Below are 11,962 nucleotides of genomic sequence, written 5' to 3' on the forward strand. Positions count from 1 at the left end.
AACTACTTGAGCTCATATTGGAAGTCAATAAGAGATGTACGGGGTCCTTAAGACCCGGAATGTAAGCTAATAACCGCAGAAGTGTACAAAATGAAATTGGTCAATAAGAACACGAAAAAGATGGCTAATAGATCGATGAATGACCAGTGAAGTGTCCCTTGAATCCTAAATTCCCCTCATGAAGTTATGTTGGTTGCATTCTCTATCATAGTCTCCGACTCCATCCTTTTATGTTCAAATCTTCACATTTGCATATAAAGTTTGTAGAGATTTTCCTACTGGGCATGTGTTTTGCTCAAACCCATCATTTTTCAGGTACAATTAGAGGCTGTGACATGGGATGCTGTGCTTGCATGTGATCCTACATTTTGAAAGCGACTTCGGAGAGTTAATTTTGCATCTTTTATAAACTTTATCTTCGGATGAAGAAGTTGTAATCTGATTATTTTTATTAAATGAAGGATTCCTGTAAACTTTTAACTTTCTTTTAACCTGATCTAGTGGTTTTAGGCTGTTGGGCCAATGATGTAAATTTGGAAATGCTTTGGACTTTGGAAATGATTTGCGACAAGGGGAAATAGAAATGGCTTTTGGGTAATATTTCTATTATCGTGAGGATTTTTATTTATGGAAAACCTTAAATATTTATGTTGAAAATCGAGGGCGTGACAAGGAACAACCCATAGATTACATAATCAATAGAAAAAACCAATCATATATTAGGTAATTGACAGTAGAATAATTTTGTAAAGCTTTATTATAGTCTTATTATAATTAACTAAGCTGTGATCTTAAACTTATTTTTATTAGATAAACCGAACCTTCCTTTGATTTTCCAATTATGCCGTTTTATTTGGGCTATGTGTCGCTTGATTGACAAAGAGAAGTAAAATGACAGATATGGAGCAAACAATGCTCCCGTTATTTAGTTGAGCTAAAAATAGTTAACTCAGCTAAATAATTTGCTAAAGGATGTTATTGGCATATAGGCTTTCAAATGTACATAACGCCTCTACTGCAAAAAGTTAGGGCATAGTTCTTGTACTTTACTCTTGCTTTGAAAATTCATTGTAGTAAAATTAACAACAGGTAATTGCAGAAATCGTAACTTTTTCACTAGTCGGAGGTTGATTAACTCATTGTATGTCGAATGCAACCTACCAAGTGAGGGGGAAATTTCCTCAAGACCATGATAAATGTCCTTTAAGACAGCTCTTTGAATGAAAAAATCTTCTAATCCCACACTAAATTCTTGAAAAAATAAATGTTCTAGAAGAAAAGGCTGTAAAGTGTTAGACAACTTCAAGACCTGATTTGGACCCTTGTCCAAGAAGATAGAACTAACAATATCACTTATTCTTGATTGCATAACTTCCATGTTAAAATCAAGTGTGAAAGGTTGATCAGTAAAAGAAACATGTATAGTTGTTGTTAGAATGATGCATAATTGCGTGTTTGATCAAGGGACATCTAAATTTATTGCGTTTTACCACCTATAATTGGATCGCCAGATGGAACAAATGTTAGATTACATAATCGACAGAAAAAATTTGTCATACACTGGTCAATCGATAGTTGAACAATTTTATAAAGGTTTATTATAGTTTTATTGTTGTTATTAGGTAAACCGAAGCTACCTTTCATTTTCCAATTATATCCTTTTATGCATATCACGTGTCCCCTAATTGACAAAGAGAAGTAAAATCCAATGGCTTCTTATTTAGTTGAGTAAAAATAGTTACCCCAAGTAAATAATTACCTAAAAGACGTGAGTGGCATACGGGGTTTCAAACATGTATAACTCCTCCACTGTAAAAAATTAGGGCATAGTTATTTTAATTCACTCTTAGTTTAAAAATCCATCGAGCAAAACAATGGCGCCCAAACAGAAAGCTTCTTCTCGATCATCAGCTTCACGAAAGAGCAAGGCAAAGAAACAAAGTTCGCCAAAGCCCAAAGCTTTGATGGAAAATTATCCACCAAGATATCCTCAATGCCTCAGAGAGGCGAAATAGGTGAGGAACAAATATCTTATCCCCGTAATCGATAATCCAACAAATTTTGTGCTTGGTCCAATCTATTACCCACATGCACCAGTGGAACTTCCTACTTATTATCCAGTAAATTTTGATGAGCCTTTGCTCCTTTCACTTCCGGGTTTACATCGAACTGGCTTGGTTTCTAAGGGTACCATTCGATCATGGCCAACTGTTTTTCTATCTTGGGAAAGGTGGGTTAGTCGAATGGAAAAGTTTTTAGCTCCATCATGGCGAGAGATGAACCTTTATGAGGCTATTGATTTGTCTACCCAATCATTTGAATTAAACCCAAATTTAATTGCTGCTGCTGCATGCTTTTGGTCTGTTTCTTCAAATGCTTTCGTATTCCCCTGTGGACCAATGACTCTTAATGTATTGGATATTATTCATCTAACTGGTCTGTCATGTTTGGGCGAGGAGGTAAATGCCGCCCTTATCATAAACCCTATGATCCACCATTTAAAATGTCCGAAGGTCCATGTAGTTATGCAAATTTCATTGCCAAGTACAGTGGGTTTGATGATCAAGAGCCTTGTTTTAATGAGAAAATTGCCTTCTATTTGTACTGGCTCAATAAATACCTTATGTGTGTATCTGGTATAAAGATCACCAATGAATATATCTGTTGGGCTATATGTCTAGCCCAAGATACCAAGCTGGCTCTGGCTCCATTTGTTTTAGGAACGTTATATAAGGGGCTTTGGTCATTTGTACAAAAGAAAATAACCAATAATTGCGGTGGGCCCTTTGGATTCTTCAGGCATGGTTATATGCTTATTTTTCGGCCATTAAACCTCTTAGCAACTATGCCAGGAGAAAAGACGGTGAACAATGTTTAAGTTATGCTGAATATTTCTTATCTCACGAGCCAAAACAGGAAAATATTTCATTTAAAAGATAATTCAAGACTTTTTACAAACCTGGTATCGGAGATACACCAAATTGGCTCCCTTTTAAGGAATGCTCCTATCCAACATCTGAGGGGATAAAACCCATACTTCAGTTAATGATTCCAGATGGAGTGGTGAACCAATTTTGGGCAACCATCTTGATTCCTCGGTTCATCTTCGTTGGATTTTCTCCATTGACAACAAATTTCTCCAATTGCAGCTTTGAGGTATATTGTCCTAACCAATGTGCTAGTAAGTTTGGATTGGTTCAAGGGATTCCTGTTCCTTATACGCATCCCAAGATTAAAGATTTGGTGAAAACCAGGCCAAATGTGACTGAAACTTCTGTTATCAAAGAATTGGTTAGGCATTTCAAAGGAAGCATAACAACTTTTCAGTTTGAAAGCTTTGTTGCTACCCCTACATCTACACCAGAGTTCAATTTCTGGTGGAAATGTACCCAAGGAATTTTATTTACCAGGGACTTGGAGAATTGCCTTTTGAGGCTAGATTCCAAAAATACCAAGTCAGGTATGATACTACCTGTATTCAGTTGTTTAATCCAGCACGTTTTGTTTCACTTACTAATTCTATCCGAGTTATTTCTATAGCTACAATTCTCAAAAAGCTACGTGCTCCTCAAGCCCAGGGCAAAGAGAAGGGTAATAAGGCTACATATGCAGAAGATTTAAGTAATCTAAAGAAAAGAACTGGGAGTTCTAAAGCTGCAGACGTTATTCATAATCCTCGAATAATGGCCGATGCTATGAAGAGCTATAAAGCAGCCATTCAACAAGAAGAAATGACTTCCAAGGAAGAAGTTGAAAATTCTGAAATCATAGGGACGTACAGAAGGGTATGAATTTTATGTCAAATAATTGTTTGTAGATGACCATTTGAATACATTGTGTGGTCATTTATTAGCTTATTTAAATATATTGATATCTTGTTTATCAGAAAACAAGAAGAAAGCTACAGCTGCAACCCACTTTAGATGAAGAAAATGGTCTCGATAAAGGTTCACCAATGAAGCTTTCTAGTCTTGTGGACTTTGAACCTTTGAACGTCACGTTCAATATTCAGTTATCTCTCGAACATCGAGTTCAAATAAGCCAAGAGAAAAAAGAATCTGAGAAGGTTGAAATTTCAGACCAATCAAAGTCCACAAAATAGTTATTGTCTCAGTACAAAATTCAGCTCCGCAGTTATTCACAACAATTCCCAATGTTGGTGATACCAGCCCTAGCCAACCAACAATATCTGCTGAAGTTGTTGAGAAATTGATCGAACCAAATGCTGACATCTCAATGACAGATATGCTAACTACTGAAGCGACCGTTGTACAGGAAGAAATACTTCACAAGAATAAAGAAATACAATCCATTGTTGAGCTTGAATGCCAATATACTTTTATGTCTTCCAAAGATAAAGAAGCAGTTCAATCAGTGCTTTCTGAAGAAAAGGATACCATTGATATGGAAAACAAGGGTTTTCTTTCTCCTACCTTTCATATGATCCCTCTGATATTCCAGACTGCACAGGAAACAGATGGACAGTTAATCACTGATTCCAATCGTAATATTGGATGCGAACCTTTTCTGTTGACCGAGATTACTGAAGTGCAAGAGCAACCACGAGGTACAGAGGTTTTCCCAAGTGCTGGCCAAGAATTGACAACTGAAAAGGCTCCGATTGCTTCACGTTTTTCAGTCAATGAAGTAAATCCTGAACTGATTAGGACTCCTATTTTTGAGTTGGATCTCATGCTTAACAAGGCCAAGTTATATTCTGAATCATTTTCTAGGTCTGTAACTAAGTTTCTGAATCCCTGACTCCTTCTGCTTTCTATGAGCTCAGAGAAGACACCAAAGATGAACTGAAATCCTTCTTTAGGATGTTAGAACTTCCTTTGGCAGAAATTGCTACTGACCATACCACAGTTTTCACTAACTCTGTGAGCCAGTTGATAGCAAAGAAGGTGCTTCCATTGTCAGAGCACATTAGACTTGAAGAGTTTTGGTCAACTCTAAGCGAAAATTTGACTGCAGTAGCTATTTGCCAGAAGCAGATGAAGGAAAAACGTGACACCGTAGATCAATTTGTCAATGTTTCCAAGAATGTGGATACAATGGGAAAGAACTGTAACGCCCCGAATTTTGGGTACGTTAAAAAAAAAACAATTTCATTGAAAACCTCAAAATAGAGTCTGGCTCTTATTACAACAAAACTCCCACAAGAGTTCAATAATTACACAAATGAAAAGGGTTCTAGGGTTCCTAACTACAGCTCCACCTGCTCCTCCATCCTAGCCAGCTCCTCAGCTCCAAAAGCCTCCAAGGTGTACATCTTACCCTGTTCATCTATGAGGTCTGACACATTATACTGGCGTCACCGCCAATATAATATGTCAGGGTCACCAAAAGGTAACACCATGAGCTACAACGCTCAATAGGATAAACCTTACCCACCAACCTTAACTTACAAACAATAAGACATCGATTTCCACATGATATGTATATACACAGCTACAAAAGTCAATGTCAAAAACACATCCGCAATCATTATTCGAACTATCGTAGGTGTCCATGATTCTCTTTGTTTCTCCTACGCGACTCATCATAGACCGTGTCAACATTTTCACATTTCATAAACGTATCACCTTTTCAAAAACTCATTTTTAACACACCCAACCTCAGTTCCACCGTTCCGGGTTCCCGAGTATCCTCACAATGGTTCCGCCGTCCCGGGTTCCCATTGGCACACAACACACACACACAATGCCACACAAAACAGGTCATTATGTAGTTTCAAAAATATTTTCTTCCTCGAAAAACATTTCCTTTCATTAACCACACCCTAGGTGTCATGTTTCTACTTCCTCGGTTCTCGTGTCACGTTATCATGCATAGACTCCGCGGTAGGACAAAAGTAAGCATGAAACATGCTAACAAGATCATCCAATTCTATATTACTTATCACGCTCAATCACCACTTACAGCATAACGCCACATGTACGGACGCCCTTGGAGTGTATCACTTATGCTTATTCAAAGCACAACGCCACATGTACAGATGCCTTTGGAGTGAAATCACTTATGCTTTATCATACCACGAGTAATACAAGCAATTCATATATGCATGCTCATAATCATCTTTAAAGATCAAAATACGAATACTTGGATTCACATGGTAAATAACCTACGTATTCATCGAGTAAATATGGTACCTACATTATACTTAGGAATAGGGATAAGGAATTCCTACCTTACTTCTTGGCGGTAGTCGGCTACGGAAGGTTAGTCGGTGGTCGGACGGAGTAACTTCCTACGGTATGCCTTCGGGAGCTTCGAAAGAGAATGGTCTCTCTCGAAACCTCTTATTGACTAACACTACTCTACTTTATGGATCGAAGGGTGGTCGGGTGGCGGTTTAGTGGCGGTCTTGGATGAGTTTCTTGAAGAACACAAGAAGAACTCAAGAACAAGAAGAACAAAAGAAAGAACAAAGAAAGAACAAGATTTTTCTAGAGAGAGAAGTTGCTAGGTGAAGGTGTGAGTTGAATGAGAAACATGGGGTGCTATTTATAGCCAAAATCTTGGGCTCTCCCTCCCCTCTCATGGCTGGCCCTCTTTCTCTCCAAATCCTCCATGGATTTGCTCCATTAAGTTATCAAATCACCTCACATGTCATGCCATGCCTTGTCCAATCATATCTTAGGTGTAAGGCTATAGAATCAAGTAAGATCTTAGGCTTTTTAGGTAAATCTAGGTAATTATAACCTAGGTCTAGCTTGTAGTCAAAATCTTAGGCTAATAAAGGCTAGGATTGTGTCATAATGGCCCATCATAGGTTGTCATTAGGCAAAATAGACTTAGGCCTATTTAGGTAGCTTGCAAGGCTAGGTTAGTCCTTGGATTTGATCTTTGGAAGATTTGTTGGAAGGAAAGGAGACAATGGTACAAGATTTGGTCTTTAAACAATCCTAGAAGATTTTGGTTAGGAAGGATATTCATGGCCAAGGATTTGAAGTACAAGAAGATCAAGGATCAAGGTACACATCAAATCCCTTCTCTCTCTCTCCCTCTCTCTCCTCTCTCGGCTCTCTCTCTCCTCTCCCTCTCTCTCGGCCCCTCTCTCCTCTCTCTCTCTCTCTCCTGCAAAAGTACACACACACACACACACACATATATATATATATATATATATATATATTACAAGAAAGAATAAGAAAGTACCAAGGTAGTACAACAAAATCTCTCTCCCTCTCTCCTATCTCTCTCTCTCTCGGCCCATCTCTCTCTCTCTCTCTCTCTCTCTCTCTCGGCCCTCTCCTCTCTCTCTCTCTCTCTCTCTCTCTCCCCATTAGAATAATAAAAAAGGTCAAGTACTAGTTTAATCAATAAAGTACTAGGAAATCTAGGGTTTAGATATACCCCAATATTTTAATGCATAAAATCACATGGGAAATCCATACTTGATTATTTAAATAGAACCTTGTACCTTGTTGGAAGATTTGAGCTATTACCCAATGGGTAATAAATTCCCTAGCGGTTAATAACCAAAGGATAATAGAAGTACAAGTACTTTTTATCTTTAAAATAAGATTTTGAAAGACTACATGTACTTTTAGTCAAATATAATAATGAAAAGCTTATTGTCCAATGGACAAAGATTACCCGAACTTCTATTGACCAATGGGTAAAGGCAAAAGTTCAAAAGGTCCAAAAGGTTCATCTAGTGACTAGGTGAGTTGGTTGCTCGGTTCCTCCAAGTAGTTGGTTAGAAACTAACTAAATTGGTCAAGTAGGGTTTCTAGTCGAGAGTTTAACCAACGACCAAAATCTAACTACGACGAAAATTAGCAAGAAATCATATAGCCACTCAAGAGAAAATAAGTAATTCAAATAAAATTCAAATTTTTAACGAAATTTTTATTGACCAAAATTCAGGGGCGTTACAATAACATTCAACATCTGAAGGATAAATTACATCAAATAGATATGGAAGAAGCTGAACTTGTTACCCATTTGGGCAAACTCAAAGAAGAAAGAAAGTCGCTATTGGCACAGAAGGAATCATTCAACCATGAGTTGGCCAACATCAACTATGACGAACAAGAGATCGAAGTCATGGTGTCTGTGGCAAGGGGTGACTTCTTGAAAAATTAAGAGAAGTACAATTTGATAGATAACAAATGGAGCTATTTCAAAAGATTGTTCATGGAATTTAAGTCCAAAATTCGGTAGTTATTTGTACACAACATTAACTTTTGCCTATTTATGTTAGGCCTGACAGTACATTTGCATTTTGGAAGTTGTACTCCATTAATTTTGTAATTATGTTTAACCTTCACTTTTGAGGTTTCTTAAATTCTGTTGAATTTGATTTATGTTAACTCTGTGTTTGAACGCTTTACTCTAACTTGTATTCACTTATTTTGTGATTATTTTGTCTATAGTAATCCCAATCTGCAACATTAATTATTGAAAGCATAGACAAACTGTCAAGTATTCTTGCACTCCACAAATGTTGGACAGCTTGGAAAAGAAAAGTGTTTGGATTCACTGAGAAGGTATATCTTTCCTTTGAATTTTGTGAAATATCTGATTTGCACACAGAATGAGCATATTGCATAAAAAATATATGTTGAAATGTTCAATGGCATAAATCGTCCATCTGCTTGGCACAGTTCTACTTTCTTACAGTTTTTTTATAATTGATCATATCTGTGGGCACGCGGCCCCCGGAAATTCTGTTTGCAAAATTTGGGTGCGGCCCTTTTCGTTGGAAGAGCGCGGCGAAACGCTTCGATTCAGAGTCGCCACTTGGGTTTTAGCGATGAAAACACCCAAGGAACCGAACTCGAGAACGTTTGTCACGTTTGTTTGATTTTAAAAAAAAGGCTTGTAGACTAGTCCGTCGTCACCTTCGATATCTGAAGTTCGGGAGCCAGGTTACGAGAGGGGAAGGGTTTTATGGCACCCCTCTCGCCCAATCCGGAGATTGGTCTCTACTCGGGCATTTTATGAAACGTTTGTATTTTTCTCTCATTTGATCATTTTTTAGCCAGTTAGGGCGGGGGAACAGTTAACGGGGGTTAAAACTATAACAAGTTGTGATTTATGTGGCAAAATGTTTATGGATGACTTGATTGCAATGCTAAATATAGATTGAGAACAAGCACTGAGCAAACTGGATAACTTGAAGTACGCTGCCTTGCAGGGGCGCGAGCAGATTCTGTGTCAGCATGCACTGGCCGAGCCACTGCATGCTGATACAACATGCGCACGCCACAACATAAGTGGCATACTCCACTTGTTTGTTTACTCAGTTTTTGTTTTCAACCCTCTGGGCTCTGGAAAGGGAGCAGCGCACACCCAGGACAAACCATGCAGTTAAATAAAGCGGAATATATACTTACAGACAGATGAGATGGCTTGAAGCCATGAAAATAGACGAGAAACCCCCTAAACAGAGCGGGGACATGAAAGAGGCCAAGATTAAGCTAAGATGCAAGGGCCAGCCACTGGATCCTGGGACAAACTGCCGTACGCCACTTATGGATAGCCGTACGCCACTTTGACCTTGATCCAATGCTTGGCTTTACATCATCTGGGCTCTGGAACATGACCAGAAGGATCCCAGAGGCCTTTTAAACAAGCAAAGAGTAAGCAATAACTACTATATCTAAACAGTTCTAAACATACAGAAAGCAATAAAACTGGTTATTTAGCATGCAAAGGGTGATTGACAGAAAGATAAGATGATAGAAATAGTGATCCATGATCCCCACGCCAGTAGTGCTCGTTCTGCCATTATTGGCGTACGACATAGGAGTACTGGCGTGCGCCATATTCCATCTCATACGATTGTTGTATTTCGCCAGTTTAAGGCCAGGACTAGTATTGTTTACCAGCCTGGGCCTTACTGGTTCCCCTCAGGGGTCGAAAACAGAAAAGAACGTAAAGGTGGAATACCTTTTGGTATTGAGGTTTGAAGGTTGTGTTGAGCTTTAGAGGTTGAAGATGGAGGTTGTATGGCGACTGAACATCAGTGGGTGTATGGAAGTAGACTTCTTTCCTTTCTCTTTCAATAGAAGAAGAAGAAGAGCAAGAAGAGAGGAGAAGGGAGCTTTATGCTTCTTAATGAGGCTAACCCCTTGCAAATGAATGCAAGGGGGGTATTTATAGTGGAGAGAGACTGAGATCAGTCTGGTGCTAAGGCCTGTTTGGCTGGCTTGGGTCAAGAAGAGAGCCTTCCCATGCATTAAATGCATGGGACTAGTTGATGGGGGGTGTAGGAGAGAGGGGGAGCGGGCCTGGCCGATATAATCATCAAGGGCTACTGTGGCCGACGTCAGGGTGGCACAAAAGTCTCGTCCATGTGGCTGAATAAAGTTGATTTGACTGGGTTTGACTGGCGTGCGCCACACTTGGACCGGCGTGCGCCAGTGATAGCTGAGTCAACGGTCGATGACTGACACGTGGCAGATAACTGGCGTACGCGTCCAATACACTGGCATATGCCAGTTGGGTTTTGCTGGGGCTGTTTGGCTATGGTTTGAAAGGTTTGAAACGGGTTTGAGAAAGGTTAAGGGCGCTCAAAGCTCAAACACACCTTTGTCCTCAAACTGTTTTCGACTAAAATCATCATTGGGGCAATAAAGGATCGACAAATAACGTTATCTGGACAGTCCAGAATGGGGTGTCTACAGAAGCCCCCCTTTGACGGCACTTGAGGCACCATCGACTGGAGACAAGTAACGTCAAAGGTTTTTCTAGACACCCTCTTCGAGGCTATCCAGAATACGTGAATTTTAAAAGACCTGTTTGTTTTGAGATTTTGGACGGATAGATCGTCGTTGATTCGAAATTGGATGGATAGACCGTCGCTGATTTGAAATTGGACGGATAGATCGTCGTTGATTTGAAATTGGACGGATAGATCGTCGTTGATTTGAAATTGGACGGATCTCTGCTTGGGGATGGGCCCAAGACTTTCTTAGGAAGAGCCGGGCTTTCAATTGCGGATAAATTTCGGCACAGGATACGATTTGGGCCTGAGGCCCACAAATGACTGGCGTACGACGCACACTGACTGGCGTGCGCCACTTTATAAAAAGATCCGAGCCCAGACCCGGCCCAGGTCCAGCCCAGTGGCTCCATACGTCATATAACTCCTGCGAAAGGCAGGAAAACTGCCAGTCTTCAGTTTTCGAACTCCATACTCCCAAAAACTCTCTCAAAAACTCTTCAATCTCCTACCCAATCTCTCATCCTCTCCATTATTCGCTCGGAACAGTGCAACCATGGCGGAGCCCAGTGAAGGTGGCGGGAATGGCGGCAGTGGAGAAGAAGGAAGGCGATCCAAAGATGAAACCAAGACTCCGGGGCCCCAAATCGACGATCAAACAGTAGGGGAGGTTGCTTCGGGTACTGGTGCAGCGGGTACAGGCGGTGATGGGGGCGGCGATGGCCATGCAGCGGAGGTTGGTGGTGATGATGGGTGGCGTACGCCAGGAGGGATACGGCGTACGCCAGGAGGGATACGGCGTACGCCAGGCTCCGTTGTCATAGTGGGTCCACAGGTTCGTCGATTGGATCCAAGCAGTGGGGTAGAGGGTGTGGTGATCATCGGCTTGGGCTCGTTTGAAGCCGGCGTCTGTAGTAGTGGCAGTGGTGACGGTGGTGGTCGGCCGAAGACACCGGTGAGAGATCCGGCAAGGGGCAAAGGTCCTGTGGTTGAAGAGGGAGCACTCGGAGAAGTACCAATGGTTGAGTTCAGGCCTGTAGCGGAGTCCTCGGCACACGTACCCATTACACGGGGTGACTTTGCCTAGTTTGTATCGAAGGAGGAACTCGGTCGCTTGCTCTGGGAGAACCCGAGGGTAGTGGCTGCAGTGCTGGCAGCAAGGGAGGATAGAGCCCGGCAAATTGAGAGAGCGCAGGAGGAGGAGCGCTTGAGGGAGGAGGCCGAGAGGGCCAGGGCCGAGGAGGAGGCCTTTGTGAGCGAGACTGAGGCAGCCGAGGAGGC

The sequence above is a fragment of the Rhododendron vialii genome, chromosome 10a (assembly GCF_030253575.1).
Source record: "Rhododendron vialii isolate Sample 1 chromosome 10a, ASM3025357v1".
Lineage (NCBI taxonomy): Eukaryota > Viridiplantae > Streptophyta > Magnoliopsida > Ericales > Ericaceae > Rhododendron > Rhododendron vialii.